General features: G+C 36.0%; 1 protein-coding gene and 1 long non-coding RNA gene across 12 annotated transcripts in view; both read right to left on the bottom strand.

Moving 5' to 3' along the window:
• Positions 1 to 11,065, bottom strand: part of EPS8 (EGFR pathway substrate 8, signaling adaptor) — a 166,456-nt gene extending 155,391 nt beyond the window's left edge. For 8 of the 11 annotated variants that reach the window (XM_074325975.1, XM_074325976.1, XM_074325977.1 and 5 more), the window contains exon 1: positions 10,836 to 10,972. The gene's annotated coding sequence lies outside the window, so the exon portion shown is untranslated. Of the gene's footprint in view, positions 1 to 10,835 lie in introns of all 11 variants that reach the window. The other 3 variants (XM_019744787.2, XM_074325979.1, XM_019744786.2) reach the window with 2 other exon arrangements.
• Positions 11,066 to 17,365: 6,300 nt separating this feature from the next.
• LOC141568792 (uncharacterized) lies at positions 17,366 to 20,651 on the bottom strand. Its single transcript, XR_012491983.1, has 2 exons — positions 20,539 to 20,651; positions 17,366 to 18,154 (listed from the first exon to the last, which is right to left on the bottom strand). It is a non-coding gene; the product is annotated as an uncharacterized LOC141568792 (long non-coding RNA).
• Between the last annotated feature and the right edge of the window lie 2,062 nt (positions 20,652 to 22,713).

Here is a 22,713-nt window from a genome sequence, read left to right as displayed (position 1 = left end):
TATTGACAAATTTCATTAACTGAAAAAAAATAGTTTCCATTAAATAAAGTGGTATATGTCCAGGACTGTTGGATCAAGAAATTAGATAGGGCTGAATTAAGCCAAAGGGCCTGCCATTGGTTGAGCCAAATCTCTAATCTCACACAACTATGCCATATATGCACATCACAAGAAGGATCACTGGAGAAAGTTAAAATGGATCAAACAAGATCTATCACCACTACAACAAACAATAAATACCCTCACATACAAAGAGTAGTTAAATACGTATTTTATTGCATTCCATATGCATTTGTGTACACATTCCTCTTCTACAATTTTCCTCTTAAAGAAATTTTACTTTAATATTATCTATCCCGGTAATTGCTATAGGTGAGAGCAGTAACAAACATTTAGTAAGAGTATTAGAGAGGGGAAAAATAGGATGTTGAAATGATCACAGCTAAAAGCTTTTAAAAGTTCTTTCAGAAAAAAAAAAAAATCACTCTTAGCTGAATTAGTTTCTTTGGCCTTAAAAATTATGCCATGTTCTCACATCAATTTCTTGGAAAAATCTAGACTCCTGTCCTTTGGAAGAGAGAAAAACTCAGCGGGTGTGGATCAGTACCTAATCTAAAATGCTTCCCCCCAAATTCACACATGCTCTCTCACACATGCAACTAGATCAGCTTCCATGGATAGCAAGCATTTGTTTCCCTAATGTCTAAAATCCAATTAATGTCCACATTAGCCTAAGAAAATCAATGTTAGCTAGAACAATCTGCCTGTTAGATCTTTCAAGAACAAGACTTTCCATATTTGGAGCCCAAGGCCTTTTATTTTGTATATATTTATTGAGTAAATATTTAATATATACTTCTATCAAATAATATATTTTTCTTTACAGTATGTACGAGTATAATCAAAGTTCCTCATATGTAGCTCATGAACAGCACCGTTAGTGCTAAACATGGCTTTACAACACAATATGGAATTGTACACTTGAAACCTATGTAATTTTACTAACCATTGTCACCCCAATAAATTTAATCTTTAAAAAATTGCTTTATAGGTTCCTTAGAAATATTAGTGTTTCTACTTTTGCTACCACCAAACTATTTCTATTATCTACCAGATACTATCACAACTAGTATTCCCTATCATTTTACCATTTTATCCCTTCGTTTGGAATTTTTCAGTTTGATTATATAAATGCCATTGAAAATCATAAATATACACAAAATATAATTGGTAGCCACTGGGTTAAATTATGCCATATTTTCAAGTCTTCTATTCTGTAGTACAGTGATAGTTCATTAATTCACTCTTCAAATATTCTATTAACTACCTGGCAGAGAGAGAAAATGGAAATAATTGTAGGTAACAGATACAGGTGGGTGGGGAGGAGGTAAGATGAAGAGACTTTCATTCCTGTTCGAAGACCTTTTAGCAGACCATGGAGTACTCCGTATAAAGTTATTTTTTGTATTGTATGACTTCACTCGAGATAGATTTGAATTCAAATTCTAAAATTCCCTACAGTGTTAAGGGGCTCATATAAAACATTAAAAAAAAAAAAGTGAGTAGCACAAATTCTAATATACAAATAAAACCATGGTAGATCTTTTTTAATTAGCACAAAAACTAAATAGTGTTAAGATATATTCCAGTTAAAGTTAATCACTGTTAATGTATTTACTCTGGACAAGATTTAATTATCTTCATAATGAGACTTCACTGATTCCAAAATAATTTACTTACACTATCCAAACAAGATGAAGGTGTTCTCCCCATCTTATTGTATCTACAATCATCCCTTAGTTTTAAACCCTCTGGCAGCCTAAACTTAACGTTCACTGTCATAACCACCATGAATGCGTCTTTCATTCAGATTTCACTCTCCGTGACTGAGATCTCACCAGGCAGTTAGAGTTAGAACAGTAACTGGAAAGACAGCAAAGCTATGAAAGATACATTAGCAACTAAAGTTGTCTGAGGATTGAAAAAAGCTGTCAGACATCAGGGCTAGAGAGGATGGGGCGAAGCAGGGAGGAGGGAAGCAGGATGGAGAAGGGGTGCCGAGGGAAAACCCACATGGTCATTTATTTGCTTCAAGATTTTTATAAGACTATTTTCTTCATGAGACCAGGGAAAGTAGCAAGACTTAAGATAGTGTGGAAAAATGTGAAATATGGCCAAGTGCATGGATGTTGCAGTAAAAGTGTTGCTTAAACTTTTTGTTTCAATACTTTGGATTTAAAAATAGGAAAATTAAAACAATATGAAAAGAAAAGATGCTTTGAACACTTTATTCTGTAATTCTACAAAGATAGCAAATATAGTAACATACATAAAATATAGAACTGATTATTCCTAAATTTAAATGAAGTCATAATTTTTTATACAATTCTTTATACACTGTTGCTTAGGTTTGGCTATCATTGTTATTCATTTAAAAAAAGAGATCAGACTTTATGCAAATCTGTGAATTAATGTACGTTAAAATCTTTGGAAGGTCATTTTCCTTAATAATTAAAAATACCCTCTTTAATATACACCTTCAGGAACACATATGAATTCGACACCTTTACATGCATGAGTATCATGTGAATAATGCTACAAGATTTGGCGCAATGACTAGATTTTTATCAGAGAAAGAATTCCATTGCTTTTAAATTATTCAGAATCTAACAAGGTCCCACCAAAGAGCTAAATAAAAGAACTACCAACAAAATTAATGTTGTCGCTTGACTAAAATGATCCTGAGATTTTAAAAAAAAATTAACAGTAGTTATAATATTCAGTACTGAAAATAAACAGATTATATACATCAGAAGTTTTGATAATGTACAGAAACACACTAAAGTAATAAAGACAACTCGATAAAGGCTTCTAAATCAATATTTCCAGATTAAAGAGTAATATTTTTAAATCTCAGTATATAGTTAGTCAGAAAACAGTTAAAGTGTTGAAAATACACTGGAAAGAGAAATTTGAGATTACTTACATACACACACACAAACACAAACTGAGGGTGCTGGTATGGCGGCGCGTGGGGGAATCTACAAGGATACAGTAATGTTCTTTCTTCCACTTATGAAAGTTCAATATATCTACCCTCTCTATTACCACTAGTATATCTTTCATCAAATTTCAAAGTCAACATACTCAAAACCATCTTATTATATCTTCATGTCTAAAATTTCCGTTAACTTCAAATGTAAAAATCATTGTAGATTATTAAATTGTATTCAATGTCTTTTCAAAAGCGACAAATTTCACACATACTTTTCTTTACAGATTTGTTTTGCCAGTTGTACTTTTTAAAATATTTTATTTTCTAGAGAAAAACAGAAACAACTACAATATTACAAAACATTACAAATATTAGCATCAACAGAAAAAAAATAGTGTTTGATAGTCACAAACATATTTCAGACAATGGAAACATCCTATTGTTGCAACTACACCAGTAAATATATCAATAATATAATAGTAATACATATATTTCAAGAATAAGAAATTCAAGTGGTAATATTCTAACAGATATTCTAATTGTGTTAATAAAATTTTCTAAATAAAATTAAATTCATATCGACTTCATTAAAAGACTTAAAAAGTTCTTCCCTTGCTTTACATTTAACCTCTCTTCCTTTTGTTGATCTTCAATTTTCTATTTTTTGTTTCCTTTTTTTCTTCTCCCCTTACGTTAAAAACACAATTTTTCAACTGTAGAACTCTGACCTTTTATCAAACACATAATTCATTCACTAACACATTATTTTAGTACATTCCTAAGGGTTATGTTTCAGGTTGTGATCAGAAACTGTTCATGGTTCTTAGAATTCTGAATTGGCTCAATTAGGACTAGATTGTGCCTTAGCGGGATGTTACATTCTAATGTTGCTATGCTACAAAATATAAGCATGGTCTGAGACAGGACCTCTGATTTCACCCCAAAATACACAAGTCCTCTTTCTTAATAAAATCACTTGAGTAGTACAGGACTGAAAAAGAACACAAGAATTTATTTAATACATAAATGACTATATTCAGAAAGTCATATGATTAGGAGATTCACGCAATTCTTAAAACAGGTATGATATTGTTATTCTCTCCTCCTACAATGTAATGAATACTCTATTGTATTACTCATAAAAATTAAAAACAACTGGTTATTCAGTTCTTTCTAATAATCCTTTAGACTCTATGAGATTGTGCACAATTTCCCACCACTCCCATCATGTCCACCCATTCTGCCCACACCTCAAACGTATTCATCTTTCTGCCGGGAATACCCTACAGTCCCACCTCACACTCTCAATCTGGGCCTCAAAAATTCATCCTATAAAACTCAAATGTCACATCCTACAGTAAAGACTTTTCTGACTCCTTCAGCCACAGTGAGCCTCTCCCTTCATCTATGTGCTGGGATATACATACATTTCTTTTTCATTTAACCTACTGCAAACGACTGTGTCAAGGAGTTACTATCATTGTTTCCATTTCTTAGTTATGAAATCTAAGGCAGATAAGGTCTCTCTGACTTCAGAGACAAGTCACTTTATGTTTATGATCCTATTTCTTACCACTAACATGGAAATAAGGAGACATGCCTTAAAGAGCTCTTGTAAGAGTTAAAAGAAATCATGTATATAACACTCGTCCACACCATAGGTGCTAGTTTTATTATGTGATATCTCTCTGGATACTTATTGAAGGCTGCTGGTTCTACCTGTAGTGTAACAACAAATACCACTGGCCCCAATGTCAACAACACAAAGTGCTTATCAAAAGAAAGGTACTTGAAAAAAACCACTTGTTGCAAGAGTAGTGACATGGGATAAGATTCAAGACCATATAATTAAGGCTCAAGTTTCTAGATGGCACATACATCATCTGCCTCTTCTCAGTATACACCCTGCAAATCCCCTATTTCAGATCCTCATTGTGAAAAAGAAATCTTTATTATTTCCTATGGTTAGATCCAAAAGAAATGACAGATGTTAATCTGCATTAATAATTCCATTTTCCACAAAGAAAAATCTGAGTTAGTGAGGAAGAGGGAAATGAATTATTTGGCACTCAATATCTGTTGGTTCCACATCCACTGATTCAACCAACAGTGGGTCAAAAATATTCAGGAAAAAAAAAGTTACGTTGTTGCTGACATTTACTATGTAATTAGGTCTAAAATAGTTGCTTCTGTATTGAACATGTACAGGCTTTTCTTCTTGTCATTATTCCCTAAACAATACAGTATAACAACTATTTATATAGCATTTACATTGTATTAGCTATCATAAGTAATCTAGAAATGATTTAACGTATACAGGAAGATGTGTGCAGGTTATATGCTATGTCATTTTATATAAGAGACTTGAGCATTCTCAAATTTTGATATCCCTTGGGGGATCCTAGAACCAATCTCTTGCAGATACAGAGGTACGACTGTACGTATCACATACAAGAACCAATCTCAACACACAGTCTATGTGTAGTATTCATTTTAATTTCTAAGTCATTTCTCAACTGTTTCTTTCAACCAATTTTGTACAAAATAAAATAAAATAGAAACACTTGCCTTTCAATCTTAAAGCTAATTTATAATCTGACTTAAAAATCGCATTTACTTGGTACTGGTACAACTGGAAGTCCATAGGCAAAAAAGTAAATTTAGACACAGACCTTATACCTTTTACAAAAATTAACTAAAAATGTATCATAGAACTAAATGCAAAAATGTAAAACTATAGACCTTCTAGGGAAAATGAAAAGGATAAAATCTAGGTGGTCCTGAGTTTGGCAATGAGTTTTTAAATACAACACCAAAATTCTATGTATGAAATTCATAAGTTGGCCTTTATTTAAAAAACTAGCTCTGAAAAAATCAGTGTTGAAAGACTAAAAAGACAGGTCAGACTGGAAGGAAAACATTTGCAAAACACTTACCTGGTAGAGTGCTTGTATCAAAAAAGACATATGAAGAATTCTTAAAACTCAACAATTAAGAAAAATAGGCAAAAGTTCAGAACAGACATTTCACCAAAGAAAATATACAAATAGGAAATAGATATGAAAAGATGCTTGACATCAAATGTCATTAAGAAATGGCAAATTAAAGCAATAATGAGATATTACACCTATTAGAATGCATACAATTCAAAACACTGACATCAAATGCTGACCAGGATGAGGAGCAACAGGAACTCTCATTCATTGCTGGTGGCAAGGCAAAATGGTAGTCATTCTAGAAAACTGTTTGGCAATATCTTACAAAGTTAACCATAATCTTACCATAGGATCCAACAATCACATTCCTAGGTATTTAACCAACTGATTTGAAAACTTATGTCTACACAAAATCTTGCCCACAAATATTGTTAGCAGCTTTATTCATAGTTGCCAAAAACTGGACAAAACCAAGATGTTCTTCAATAGATGAATAGATATACAAATCTATTAAGTGATAAAAAGTAAAATGAAATATTAAGTGATAAAAAGTAATCAGCTATCAAACTACAAGAAAATCTCAATGAATCTTAGATGCATATTGCTAAGTGAAAGAAGCCAATCTGACAAGACTGTGTGATTCTAATTATATGACATCTGGAAAAGGGCAAACTATAGAGACAGTAAAAACAAATCAGTGGTTGCCAGGGGAAGAGGGTTGCCAGAGGAAGCATAGGGGATTTTTAATGTGTTGAAGTTATTCTGTATGATACTCTGATATTGTAATAATGGATACATTAAATTATGCATTTGTAAAAATCCATAGAACTTTACAGAACAAAGAGGGAACCTTAATGTATTCAAATTTAAAAAAAAATCATTTAGAAGGTCAGGGAATCCCAGGATGAAATGCAGATTTCTGCAATAACCTCACTAAAGGGGATAGAAGGAAAGGGAGTGATCTAAAAGCAAACGAAAGTGCACATAAGCACTGTACTCTAATTGATAAAGTTGTTTCCCATTCTCCATAAAGGGAGCACAGGCTAACAATTTCAATAATGCAATTAAAAAATTAAGTAAATGGATGGCAGATGGTGGGAGCCAGGTTTCTTCTCACTGTTGGAGTAAGTTTACAGATAAGGAAGGAGAGAAAGGCAGAATTATATAGGTGGTAATGGATTAGGTAGTGTAAGAGACATCCACATGAACTCATATTTGGCTTAATATGATATGCATGGTTACATAGAGAAATACGTGTGTATATATACATAGGTTTGTATACACACGTGTCTTTCCTGCTGTCAAATGAGGGCCTGGAAGCAATGACACCATAGTAGCAACTTGAACACCTAGCACCCACATCTTGGTTTCTAATACCATTTCCCAAGAAAATGAACCAGATTCTTTCTGGCTGAATCTCGGACTGGGGAGGAAATGGAAATATATAAGACGAGCCTGGAACATCTTTTAACGCTAGAAAGTAAGGAAGTTAACAACAACAAAAAACACAACTCAATTATGGAGCCAACTGAAAGAGCTCCCAATGAACAAAGCTGAAACAATTTAAGCAACAAACAGTATAGGATTATAACCCAAAGTGCAATGTGCGTGTGTGTGTGTGCATGTGTGTGTATACACAAAGGTATATATAGGTATATCCATGAGTCCAGATCGATATAAGTAAATGATTCAATAAATAAATGGAGAGAAGAGACAAATCTGCCACGCAGAAGAATTCCAAATAATTTACATAGATACTGCACACTCAAGAAGGAGAAGCATAACTCTCCACTCCTTAAGCACGGGCTGTGCAAAGGGAGTTCTATCTAAAAGTACAGCCTGAAAACAAAGAAAAGAGTAACTTTTCCGTGCAGAAACCCAACAAACACTACCTCGGCCAGGTGATCAATATCAACAGTGATAAATCATGTCGATAGTATGTACCCTTTATATGATGTGATAAAAATAGCACTTGACCTCTGTGATCTTTCCCAAAACTCAAAAAATCAGTCTGATCAAGAGAAAAACATTAGACTAATTCCAATAAAGGAACCTTCTGAAAAATACCTAACCAGTACAACTCGCAACTGTGAAGGTCATCAAAAACAAAGAAAGTCTAACAAACTGTCACAGCCAAGAGGAGCCTAAGGAGTCACGACAACTAAGTGTAATACAATATCCTACATGGTAGGATCCTGGAACAGAAAAAAAAGGACATTAGATTAAAAACTAAGGAAATCTAAATAAAGTATAAACTTTATTTAGCACCAATACTGGTTCATTAATTTTAACAAATACTAACGTAAGATGTTAATAAGAAGGGAAACTGAGTATGGGGGTATACAAGAAGTCACTGTACTAATTTTACATTTTTTCTGCAAATCTAAAGCTGATCTAAAAAATAAAATATATGTGTAAAAAATCTCATTTAAGAATGTACCTAAAAAACACTGAAGAAGCTGTATAGTGAAGCACTGAGGAACTTCACACCTTCCCTGCATATATTAAACTTAAAATGTTTACAACTATTCGGTTACAGGATTTTTCTTAAGAAAATATTTTCAATCACTAACAGCTGCAAACAATTTCATGCAGTAATTCCCAGCAGGGCTATATTATAGCTGAAGTACTTTAACTAAAATTCCACTTTTTCCTCTTATGTACCATTGCAGATGTCTGAAAGTTTGTAACCTATCATTAACTGAAGTTGTTTTCTGATGATCTAAATAACTACCAAATATGTTTACTACAACTCAGAAAAGCTAACCTATATTTTATATAAATCAAATCAGTGCTAAAATATTCATCCAACAAATGTCAAGCATCTAAAGAGAGAACTTGAAAAAAAATTATTATCTTTTATTTTAGATACTATATTTTCTTACATAAACCATGGTTCAAGTGAGCTGCTGCAGAATTAATAAAGGTAATTGAAAAAAATAGGAGAGTCAGTAGAGAAAGAAGAAAAAGCAGTGGGGAACGTGTGCGTAGTATAGTGTAAGAAAAGGCTAGGACTAGGATTTTAAAATGTAGCAAATAAAAATATTAAAAGCAAAAAATAGAAAATCTATGTCATAGCATAGAAAAGGACTGATATCTGAAAAGTATCAGCATAGATAAAAAATTGAAAGCAAGAAAAGCTAGAAATAAAAACACCATGAAATCTTTACATTTGATTAACAAGCAAAGTGTTCAAAATTAACCATTAGATTCCTCACAGGGAACAAACAAGAATGAATAATTTTGAAAATACATCACCCTAAATACCACTTAATTTTAAGTATTCCCCCACTACTAATAAAGGGCTGAAAATTGCTATCTAATAATATTGAATGACATTGGAAAGTAGGAGGAAAGAAAGATTTCAAAGAGAATGTACCAAATATTATAAAAAGTTATTATTTCAGAATAGTGGACTTAAAGGCAAGTTTTCTTTTTTTCTGTCGTGTAGTGAATAACTTGTGGAATTTTAAGAAGTCTTAATCTATGAAGTCTGCACTAAAGGCGTTCTATAATATGTCATTACATTTGTGATACATTCTAGCCTACCCTTTACCAGCCAAGTCTATAAAATGCATTATTTTTCAAATTGTAAGTAAAAGTGTGAACCCATGAGCAAAAATTTTCCAGACGAGCAACTCCAAGTCAAATAGAAAATCTATCCTAGGTGACTGGGGATGACATTGACTTTAATTTCAACGACCACATGATCTAAATTACTAGTGTACACTTTCCAAAACCCAAGTCCCTGTAAAAGAATGGTATCCATTCACTGGAAATAAATTAGAAGCAGTACGCAACACTGTTGCTTTGTTGTTATATACATACACATAAAGAAGACTTCTGGAAATCCTTTCTCTCCTATCTCCCCAAAATAACAAAGCCAAAATCAAAGTATTCACGTACATCTGGAACCAAGTTTTATCTGAACTCGTAAGATATTTGCTATTCCTCTTATTAGCTGAGGCAAGAACTGAAGCCTTTAAAAGCAAAGCAACAATATATTTCATTGAAATATATTGTGTAAAGGAGGATTCCAATTCCTAATGCTCTACCGCCCTAGACATTCATAGATTTCAAATGATAATACCACAGCGTCCTACCCGCAACGAGATTCCAGCAGTATTCTGGGTACTCAGGGAAAGGAAGGATTTGAGAAACAATGAAAAGGAGGCGAACAATCGGTGCAAAGAATCTGCATACAGGTAGTCCTTGAAAGCAAAGTAAAGAGAGTGAGCTTAGGAGGCGCAAGCAGAGTCTACATGGGTGGGGAAATACGCTCAAAAGGCGTTAACTGACAGAGACACCAGAAAGGCCCTCTTCCCAAAAGTACCATGATGAGTAGTAAAGTGGAGCGAGCCAAGAAAGTCAACAGGAATTAGAAGTGACAACTCATCAAAAATAATGAGCTATATTAATTTGAGGACACATGCGATGGTGGGACCTTGCCCCAGAGTGTCAATTTGAAAAGACCTCCCCTAAATGGGGGTGGGGAGGGTAGCGCTGGAAACCCCAAGTCTAAGATAAGCGGTGAGAAGAATACTCGTTCTGTGGTCGCCCCACCGCCCAGATAAGCGCAGGTGTATCTGCGGAAGCTCAGGTTACCAGGAAATATTACAGGGACACTGGGAATCTTCTCTGCCCACCTCTCCCGGAGCCCGCGGTGCGGCGGGCGGCGCCGGGCGGGCGGCGGAGGGTGGACACCGGCTCGGGGAGCAGCAGGACCGGCGCGCGGACGCGCACACCTGGCTCTCCCGACACCAGTTGAAAGCAGTCAAAGTGAATGAAGGCGGACGCGGCGCCTGGCACCGTTCCACCCAAGCACACAAAGGCGGATTTTTAAAATCGAGGGAGAGTTCAAACCTTCGGACCCCGGCGGGCGCCTTTCGCCGAGGGGCTCTTACCTCGATCCGCCTTCGGGGCCGCGGCTTTCCCTGGAGGCGCCTCCAGCCCAGACGAGGCAGGAGGTGGCCAGGAGAAAGCCTCCGATCTGGCCGGCCGGCGCCCTCCCGGAGCTCCGCGAGCCGCCAAGCCGCTGTCTGCGCCCAGTTGCCGAGAAGCGACCTCCCCGGCGAGCACAGCGCACACCGAGCGCTCCCCGACACCGCCTCGCCCGCCGCAGCCTATGAAGTCTGGCTCTGCCCGCCCGCTAGCCCGCTCACCAGCTCCCAGCCAGAGCCGGCCGCGCGCCGCGCATGCCCAGTATCCTTGTGAGGAGGGAGCGAGCGAGCGCGCGCGAGCGCGCCCTGCGGCCAGGAGCGAACTCCGCTCTCCGGGTCTTGCCTGCAGCCGAGCCCCGGAGTATCTGGTCGACCCCCAGCGCTTGGAGGCAAACAGGCTGGTGGGACCCTGTGGGCGGGAGACGGGCCGGAGCAAAGGAGGCAGGGCACCGCGCCCAGTTATCAAGACTGCGATCAAAGCCGGACCAAGGTTGCGGGCAGCCTACAGGTTTTCCAGAAGTGCCCTAGCAGGACTGACTAGCAGCTGGGAGACACGGATAGAGAGGTTCGCCCCCGGGCAAGATTTGATGCCCGGGGTCCTGGTGCACAACTCAAGGACACTGTTCTGTGGGCTGTAAGCCCATAGGACCCGCCAGCTTTCATCTTGCTTCTGGGGCCCTCCAACCTATTTCACCACTTTTGTGGCTGCCCTCTTTTTTGTCTCCTCAACTCATGCTGTAAACTGGTGGCATCCAAGGGCCTCCATGCGGTCCCTGGGAGTTTCCAAACTTCCTGTCCTTAGTTCCAGCCAGCAAGTCCAGACCCGCTTCACACCTGACCTGGATCACATTTTTCACGTTGCTCTTGCCAAGAGTTTGATGTGGTTTGAAGTAGTGGAAGCTTCTTTCAGTTAGTGCCTCAGTTGGTAACTTAACCAACCCTGTAACATTTGCCTCCTCCCTGAGTAACTCACCGAACCACTAAATGAGAAGTCTCTGATCTATGAACATTGTAATTTTTTTTACTGTTAAAACACTTCATTCCTCAAAGCTATGCTCCCCTCCTGTTCTAACTTTTCAAAAGTCAATTGACTTCCAGAAGTCAACGAAAGACTATAAAGTTGATTAAAATAAATTGGACCTGCTTGTTTTGTGAAACAAGGAAAAAACAGTGAGGGGAAAGGAGATTTCAGGCCAAAGTGGAAATGAAAACCATTATGCTAAAAGTTGGGATAGGTCTTAAGTCCAGTCCCCTATCTTAAATAGGAATCCTCTCTCCAATATTCCCTCCACACCACCTTTCACTTGAATCTTCCCATTGTTGGAAATCTCCACTTTTTATCAATTTATGTATAATCATGATTATTTATTGAATATTTACCTATGCAGGAACTAAGCACTTTTTATATATTATTTCTAATCCTTAAAATGAGATAGAGCTTATTATACCTATTTAGCATGTTAGGAAAATGAAGCTCCGAAGTTTCATTCCTTTTGCTAAAGCCAATGCTGACGTCAAATTTAAAATTTAGATCTGCTTAACTCTAAAGCCTACATCATTTGATTTGTGAAGATCAAATTAACTTCTTTGAACTTGTATGACTGGTGCGGCTTCTGGTCCTATAAGATCTGGTCGGAGGCGGTGTCAGGGAGCGCTCAGTCTGCGCTGTGCTCGCCGGGGAGGTCGCTTCTCGGCATCCACACAAAATTAATCTTTCTTTATAGACTTTGAAAGCCTTGAAATATTTCAAGCAAACTGTTAAGTAGCTACCAGAAGACCTGCTAATACTTCTCTCTTCTTCAAAATCTCTGGTTCTTTTCACTATTCCTCAAATGGCATGGTGAGCCCTTCTAACTGCAGTCTTTTCCCTGCTCTGAATGTGATTTAATTTTTCATTCTCCTTAAATTGTACACTCAGAAAGAAACACAATATTCAAATACAGTGTACCAAGAATTAAGTCATGGACTGATCAGTAGCTCCTTTGATCAAGCATACTCTGCCAATAAGGCATCTCAAACCTACATTAATTAGGTTTTTCTTTTAGCAAACATATTACCTAGAATCAAAAAAAAAAAAAAAAATCCCAGTCTATTACACACGGACTACAATTAAATCATGCCTTCCACCTTACATAGTCTATACTTCTATAATTCTATATGTTTAAACATAATATTTTTCTTTTATCTTTATTAAATCACATCTTGTTTGTTTTAGGACATAGTTTCAGATAAAGAAATGTTATAGTAGTGATCACTTTTACACTTACAATATCTGTAAATTTAATGAACATGCCTTCTTTGTTTCCACGTAGATCTAATTAAAAAAAACAAAAACATAACGTAAAACAGGATTAGATAAGAGCCTTACAGCCCACCATCCAAAATTGTTTCCAAGAATACAATCAGTGATTAACCGACACTTCCAGATCAAACACTTTAGTTCATGTAATCATACTATAATGATTTCATGAAAGTTTTTCTAGATGCTTTGCTGAAATAAAAATGCATTGTCTCTAGCATCACTAAATCTACCAGTCCAAGTAATTATTTAAAAAAAAAAAAGAGCAAAGCTAGTTAAACAGGATCTGTTTAAAATTAACCTGTTCTGGTATCAGTGATCCTCTGTACCCTCTTTTCTAAGTGCTTAAAACTATTGCTAATAATCTTTTATACTTTTGTTAAGAATCAATGTCAAACTTATTTAGTTATAGTGTCACCTATAGTGTCATAAGTTTTTCACTTTTGAAAATCTCATTTATTAATGTTGCTATGTGGCATGAAAATGATGCAGGACAGAATGAAAGCAGATACATGGAATGAATGGAGCATCCAAAATGTGGAATGAAGCAGCAAAACTTGAGGAACAGATAGAGTCTACAGCTGTGTATAAAGGCTAAGTACAGAAAATGTGAAGAAATTATAATGGCTGTATGTTTTCTGGAGAATTAGAGCTATATCTAAAATACCCAGGAGTCAAACGTATTCTTCAAATACCCCTCCCAACTCCAATACCTAAGTCTGATGTATGAATATCACTTAAGGACTACTGTGCTTAGCTCTGTAGACTCAGAATCTTAAAGCCTAATAATGCAAACCATATCAGTGTATAAATCTAAAAAAGTTATACTGTAATTTAGAATATTATTTTTATGATCTAATCTAAATCCTCTAAGCATATTTTGATTGACAAGTAATTTCATCTTGGCTACTGCCATCATTATTATTTGGCATTTTGGAGGGAAAAAAGCCAAATTGCTTGGATTATTATATTTTCTTTCATTTTAGGAGGTGCTTGGGATTGCTTCTTTCTTTGTAACTGATGTATATATTGATTTATTATTTGTTGTAGATTGATTGTATTATTATTATTATCGTTCTTTACATTCATTTGAGTGTAACAAATTCACAAATGTGAAAAAGCTTTATTTTATTCTATACCATATAACTAGATGTGTGAAAATTTTGAAGCATGAAGGGAAGTGAAATATTATTAATGAAGAGATTTTCCAAGTATAACCTCTACTTCACCTGCAAGATGCTTTTTTAGTCAAAAATAAGTAAATGACAACACCCCTCAGAAATGGACAGATCCAGCAGGTAGAAAATTAGTAAGACCATAGTTGAACTCAACAACACCATCTATCAACTGGATATAATTGACATCTATAGACTACTTCATCCACAACAGCTGAACACATATTCTTCTCTAATTCACATGGAACATTCACCAAGATAGACCACATTCTGGGTCATAAAACACACCTTAAGTAATTTAAAGATATAGAAATCGTATGATATCTGCTTTCAGACCACAATAGAATTAAACTAGAAATCAATAAGAGAAAGATACCCAGAAAATCCCAAATTACACAGAAATTAAACAACACACTTCAAAATAGCACAGACTCAAAGAAGAAATCTCAAGGTAAATTTAAAAATATTTTGAACATCAAAATGCTTTGCTGCATGTGGAATGCAGCAAAAGCAGTGTGTGGGGGGAAATTTATAGCACTAAATGTATATGCCAAAAAAGAAGACATAAAAGCAGCAATTTAAGTTTCCATCTTAGGAAACTATGAAAAGAAGAGCAAATGAAATTCATAGCAAGCAGAAGAAAAGGAATAATAAGAACGAAAGCAGAAATCAATGCAATTGAAAAAAGAAAACAATAGAAAAAATATCAACAAAGACAAAAGCTGTGGTACTTTGAAAAATCAATAAAATTAATACCTCTAGTGAGTTAAGAAAAAAAAAGAGGACAACAATTACTAATATCAGAAATGAAAGAGTGGACATTACTACAGATCATATGGACATTAAATTAATAATAAAGGAATACTATAAACAACTCTGTCCACAAATTTGATGAAATAATTTGAACCAATTCTGTGAAAGATTAAATTTGCCAAAATTCACACAAGAAGAAATAGACAATTTGAATAGGTCTATCTGGCAAAGAAATTAAATCAATAATTAATAGCATTTCAAAATAGAAAGCACAAGACCAAAATGGGTTCACTGGTGAATTCTACTAAACATTTAAGGAAGAAATTATACAATTCTCCCTAATCTCAGAAGACAGAAGCAGAGGCAATACTTTCTAACTCATTTTATGAGGCCAACATTACCCTAATACCAACACCAAGCAACACTATACAAGAAAAGAAAATTGTAAAAATATTGTTACGGAAAGAAAACTGCAGACCAATAGCTCTCAGGAACATAGGTGAAAAAATCTTTAACAAAATATTAGCAAACAAAATCCAACAATATATAAAAGGAATTATACATCATGACCGGTGGGATTTAACCCAGGATGTAAGGCTGGTTCAACATTTAAAAATCAATTAATGTAATCCATCACATCAACAGGCTAAAAAAGAAAAATGCATGATCATATCAATAGATGCATGAAAAGCATTTGACAAAACCCAACACCCAGTCATCATAAAAACTCTCAGTAAACTAGGAATAAAAGGGAAGTTCCTCAATTTGATCAAGAATATCTACCCAAAAACCTACAGTTGACATCATACTTAATGGTGAAAACCTTAATGCTTTCCCACTAAAATCAAGTACAAGGCAAGGATGTCCCCCTTTACTACTCCTTTTCAACATCATATTGGAAGATGTAGCTAATGCAATAAGACAAGAAAAATTAAATAAAATGTATGCAGATTGGGAAAAAAGACGTATGTCTTTGTTTACATGTGAAATGATTATCTATGTATTAGACCCAAAATAATTGCCCAAAACCCCTCTTGGTACTACTAAACAATAATAGTCTGGTTACAGGATACATGGTTAATACTGTGTTTCTCCCCAAAAAAGACCAAGCCAGACAATCAGCTCTAATGCATCTTTTGTAGCAAAAATTAATATAAGACCTGGTATTTATTACATTATTATATTATATTATATTATATTATATTATATTATATTATATTATATTATATTATATTATATTATATTATATTATATTAATCCAGTAATATATTATAGCAAAATAATATCAGGTCTTATATTAATTTTTGCTTCAAAAGACTCATTAGAGCTGATTGTCTGGCTAGGTCTTGTTTTCGGAGAAACACGGTATACAAAAGTCAACTGCTTTCCTATATACCAGCAATGAAAAGTGGAATTTGAAATTAAAAACACAATACCATTTATATTAGCACCCCCATAAATGAAACAATTATAAATCTAACAAAATACGAACAAGATTTATATGAGGAAAACTACAAAACTGATGCACAAAATCAGAGAAGAATTAAACATATGTACAGATAGTCCATGTTTGTGGATAGGAAGTTTCAATATTGTCAAGATGTCAGTTCTTCCGAACCTGATCCATAGATTCAATGCAATCCCAATCAAAATCCCAGTAAGTTACTTTGTGGATATTGAAAAACTGATTCTAAAGTTTGTATGCTAAGGCAAAAGACAAAAAATATCCATCGCAATATTGAAGGAGAAGAACAAAGTTGGAGGACTGCTACTTCCTAACTTTAAGACTTACTATAAAGCTACAGTAATCAAGACAGTGTGGTACTGGTGAGTGGTATAGGTGAGTGGAACAGAATAAAGAGCCCAGAAATAAATGCACATAAATATAGTCAACTGATCTTGAACTAAAGAGCAAAGGCAATACAATGGAGCAAAAAAGGTCTCTTTAACAAATGGTGCTGGAACATCTGGACATCCAAATGTGAAAAAATGAATCTAGACACAGACCTTACACCTTTATAAAAATTAACTCAAAATAGATCACAGACTTAAACGTAAAATGCAAAACTGTAAAACTAGAAGATAACATAGTTGAGAAAACCCAGATGACCTTGGGTCTGGGACTTTTTAGATATAGCACCAAAGGTGTGATACATGAAAGAAAGAATTGATAACCTGGACTTCATTAAAATTAACAACTTCTGTTCTGTGAAAGACAATGTGAAGAGAATAAGAAAACAAGACACAGACAGGGACAATACAAAAGAGACATTGTATGTTTTGTATTTTTGAGATAATTGTATTGCTCATTCCATAGAACTGAAATTTGTCATTTGAAAACAGCACTTATGTCACTATTTGCAAATTTTTCGAATCACATCTAGGCTTTTTATTGTTCTACTTGTGTCTAAACAAGAAAGCAGATGAGAATCAAAGGAGAAAAATAAAATAAACGTGGAAAAAGTAAACCTTCAAAAAATCACCAGTTTTAAATTATAGAGTAGCCATAAAACACAATTCTATCTTATAATTGAAAAGAATGAAGTGGTGATATTAACCACTAATTTGGATAGACCTCAACATATAGCCAAGTAAGGTGAAAAGGCGAGTAGCAAAACACTATGTAGCATAAATTAATTTATGTAAAAAGGATTAACAGCTAGAGAAATATAAGCCAAAATTTTAACAACATTTTTATGAGGGGAGGGTGACAATGTAGCTAAGAGTTACTTTCACTATTTAGTTAATACGTTTCTATAATATTTGAATTTTTAACTGTAAACCTGTATTATTTTGGAGCAGAGAAAATTAAACAGTAATATTTTATTGTCTATTGTGTGTTTCTGAATTGTTTACTGTTGCTAGAATTCAGATAGATTTTTTAAATGTCCATTGCTAATGTCTAAAGTTGTGTTTTTGTGTCCTTAGGTTTACTGAGCTAGAATAACACTCAGGCTATTTAACAATTCCCCTGGGGGACGCTCATTGGCATTGCAAACACAGACTCTGTTCCTTAAATTGGCACCCAAATTTTTGTCTTCATTGACAGCAGAATCCTGGGGGGGAACAAAAAACAAAACAAAACTATTACAAACTTGGACGGCTTTAAAAAAGCAAATTTACATCTCTGAATAACTTTCTCACTCAGATATCCTGGTGCTCAAAAAAAACTAAAATTAACCTTAAAGATAATTTTCCTAATAACAGTGCATAATTCCAAGTTACAGCAAGGCAAGAGCAAATATGTGCGCCAGATTCCAAGTTTAATTTCATCTTAAAGAACACACACACACACACACACACACACACACACACGCAATCTCTAAAGTGTACTATAAACGCTTGTTTACTTTCCAAATAACACTACAATTTTCCTTTCCTTTAATGAACACTTTTTAAAAATGCAAGGTTTTTAATGCATTTCCCACACTTTCTTATCTTCTTTAAGCATAGCATTTCTTATTAACTATAGTTATCATTATGTGCGTTCATGACTGTATCACACAGGTGCACAACACCTTATCCCAAACCCATGCAACCGGAAGTTTGGGTTTTGTAAAGGAATGTGATGTTTATATTCATAACACCGTCAGCAGGGTCTGTGATCAACACATTACTTCTGCAGCAAAGCATATTTATACAAATTGGAAGTAGCTTCATATCAGTTCAGATCAGATTTGCTGCAAAACAAGTGCAAGTCAGGTCAGGTCTGTCACCAAACGCAATTTGAAAAACAATGAACAACTTTTTTAAAAAATTAAGAGTTTTTTTATTTGACTTGTAGATAAAGTCTTATGCACCTGTATGGTAGTGCATTGTTTGCTTTGGACTTGGAGGCCCTAAAAGCCACCATTTTAAGTACTCAATGTCTGCTTCTTTAAATCTTTCTGCCTCCTCTGTGCAGTCAGGCATCCTTCCATCCGTTTTCTTTGCTGTGACTTTGTCTACTACCTTCCTGCTCTGACAATTTATTGCTTTTAATCCTCTGTGGCTTAAATAATAGATAACCAAATTATTATAATCACGTATGAAATTAGAGTAAGTAGTTTTGCATAAGGCACCTACAAGTTACTTTATAAGATATATAATTTTTTGCTCACATTCTTGATAACACTTATTTCAACAATTTAGAGGCTTTTTTGTTTGCTAATGATTGTCACCTACGTTCACAATTTTTGAGATTGCTATCTTTAAAAGAATAACTCCAACTTCTTGCACTAAAAAGGAACAAAACAAAACAAAAACAAATATAGCATCTCATTTCATAGCTGTTGCCTGCTTTCCGGAACTTATATCTTGTGAAATCATGGTATTCTAATATATGACCTTTCAGTCATATGAAAATAGACTAAAATCTAAAGTTTGTTTACTCTTGCATACACACACAAAAACAGGTTGTGACAAAAAATATTAAAATATTTATAAAACCTTAAAGTAAAATCTCATGGTGGCATTTCTAAATAATCACAGTCAGTTGTCAGTATTTTTCTTCTCTGCTCAACTTGCATCTCATCCCATATTCTGATCCTACCCTGTGCATTTATTTTCATTTATTCGTCTGCCTGGTGGGAGCCTTCCCACAGCTCCAATATATAGAGTCCTTTGGTGGCATTGCTCACACAGGCTGCACTTATCACTGCAACACATAAGAACCCTAGAGAAGTGGCTGGTCCTGGCTGGCAATCAGTACAGGAATGCTCATGAATCAAGATTCCAGGAGGGAAGTACCCAAAGCTGGTAAAATATCGATACCAGGAGCTAAGAGAGAGGTGATGAAAGCTCTGATTATAATAAGAAAGATTATTGAGAGCAGTGGGAGCCCAGAGACCCAACTGCTGACTCAAGCATAAGAAAGCATCTTAAGGGCCTCTGACTCATCCGTTCAGCAAAGGTCCTGCCAAGCACAGGGATAGGCCTGGGGATACAAAAATGAGTACAAAATGGTCCCCACCCTTAAGGACTTTCAGTATTACTAATTAGACAGACAGAAACAAATAGCGACAACCTCATGCCATGTTGTAACAGCACGAGGTAATCCCAGGCACAACCTCAGCACAGAGAAATGAATGCCCAACTCTGCTGTACAGAACCAGGTTGGCATCGCGGAGGTTCACTCTACTGCTCTTCACTGACTGCTTTCCAACTTCCTTGCTGTCCCTGGAGCTCTCTGGCAGGCTTCCACCACAGCACCTTCGTCCTTGCTGTTCCCTTGCTCTGGAACTCTGGAGTACTCTTCTTCCGGATATCTACACGACTCACTCTCTCACTTCATTCAGGTCTCAGCTCAAATGTTACCTCAGGAAAGATTTCTCTGACCAATCACTGTTTGGAATTGTACCCCCAACACACACACACACACACACAATGTCTCTCTCTCTCTCTCTCTCTCTCTCTCTCCCTCCCTCTCTTTCTCCCTCCCTCCCTCCCTCTGTTACCTTACCTATCACAATCTGAAGTCCTCTTGTTCAGTTGTTTATTGTCTGTTTCCCTCATGTAAATTGTGGGAGAGTAGGTATTTCTCAGTCGTATTTATTGCTATATACCCAGGGCTGGACAGAGCATGAATGAAGAGAAATTTGAGCTGAGTTATACAGCAGTTTGTGAAGGGTCGGGGTGAGGGCAGGGGATACAGAATGTACATAGGCACAGAAGAATAAAATGGAGTCAAGGCACCTTTGAAGAAATTGAGAGGGGAAATAAAATGATCTGTGCTTGGCACACAATGGGTTTTCATTAAATGTTATTAAATAAATGAGTGAGCAAACGAGTGAGTGAATGAGTGAGTGAGTGAGTGAGTGAATACATGATTGAATTACTGATGAGGTTTGTGTTTTAGAAAAAGTGTGAGCATAGATTGGTGGAGTTTAGAAGACTAGTCCTCTATAAAGAGAAAAATAATGAAGACCTGAACTAGGAAAGAGGGAATAAAGAGACCACATTTGGAAGTGTAGACCGAGGAGTAAAGTCAAGACAAAAGACAGGTTTGGAATAGCATGGATGCCTTCATCTTCAGGAAAATATATTAGAATAAGAACACAAAATCTAAGGATAATGTAAGAGGTCAAGAGGCAGAGAGAGGAAAGGAGCCTCCACAGAAAAGGCAGAAGCATCTAATAGAGCGATAAGAGGAAAACTAGGAGTATGAGCCCCGTGAGAACAAGTATTTGCTGCCTTGCTCACCACTGTTGCTCCAGTGTCCTGACGCAGAGAAGAGAGACTCTCAAATATTTGTAAACAAGGGAAGCAGGGAAAGAAGGAAAGAGGGAGGGATGGAAGGAAGCTTGGAAGGAGGGAATTCGTTAACAATACTGCAAAGGTATCAACAAAGATAATGATACCTAAGAACTTAAATTTATTTTATTAAGGGATGATAACATGCCAGAGACGGGTTTAAGCAGTTTACAGGGCCTAATGCATTCGATTCTCACAACAACTTTGTGAACTAGGGATTATTATTATTTCCACTTTATGGATGAGAAAATGAGGCCCAGGAGAGGTGAACTTGCCCAGGGTTACACAGGAAGTAAGTGACAACAGCAAGATTCAAGTCCAGCCATCCTGCTGTGAAGCCCAGACAGAAGAGTGTGCTTTGTGAGAGAACTTGAGTAAGGGGAAGTTCAAGGCAGTGGCAGCTCTGTCGCCTGGGAAGCTGAAGGACGGGAGGAAGCAGAGAGAGCAAAACGCAGACTGCTGTTGCAAGGGGCTGAGCTAGGAAGACAAAGGGATAGAATAGTAGCTGGAAGGAAACAGAGCAGCAAAAGCTGTTTTGTGTTTTTAATCAGCAAGTCTGGAGCATGTGGACTCGATAGATTCTGTTTACATCACACTCCACAATTGCTAAAAGAAAAATGAGGGGGTTGGATGAAAAGAGATGCAGGTTACTTCCAGCTCTGATTCTACTATTCCACAACTTTGAAATTCTTTCTCAGTGTAGCCAGATGGAAGATTTCACTCTATAAAAATAGTTGGAAAAAACAATTCAATACACTTTTAAAGAGCTATTTAGGATAGAAACCTAAGGGCCTGTTCATTCTAGTTTCCAGTAATTTATAAGCTTTGATTTTTTTCCCATCCTGGTCTGTGATATTTCTCGTACTTAGGAAGACCTAAAGTTTTTGCTGTCTTTAGGTTTGGCCTAATGACATGTTTCTGCTTTCTTTTCTAAGGTTAGCAAAGAAGGAGTCAGGGTCATCTGGGCTCATATTCATTTTCTCCACCGCCTTTTCCCTTTTGTACTCTACCCACCCCTCCTTCCACAGGGGGGGAAATATAATTTAAGTGCAGGCAGTTATAGAAACGCCATAATGTTTCTTTCACAATGTGTCCTAAACTAATGTAATGACTAGTGTTGTTTCCTATAAGTCTCTCTCTACAAAATATCCCCTGAAACATCTCAGCTTTTCTCCCAACCTTATATCTTTCTCTTATGCTAAATATCTCCTTTCCTCCTCCACCTAAGAGGAAGTGCTGTGGACACAGATTAATGCCAGAAATTACACTGGAACCTCATTTACCTCTACACTCACTGCACAAAGCCCTTTCTCAGCATACATCCTTCAAATGCACATATTCCTATTTTTTCAAAAACATTTGCACAATTTTCCTATCTCCAATT

Source organism: Rhinolophus sinicus, linkage group LG02, assembly GCF_036562045.2.
Source record: "Rhinolophus sinicus isolate RSC01 linkage group LG02, ASM3656204v1, whole genome shotgun sequence".
In the NCBI taxonomy this organism is placed as follows: Eukaryota; Metazoa; Chordata; class Mammalia; order Chiroptera; family Rhinolophidae; genus Rhinolophus; species Rhinolophus sinicus.
Note: the sequence above shows the minus strand (reverse complement) of the source record. Positions and strands in the feature narration are given on the sequence as shown.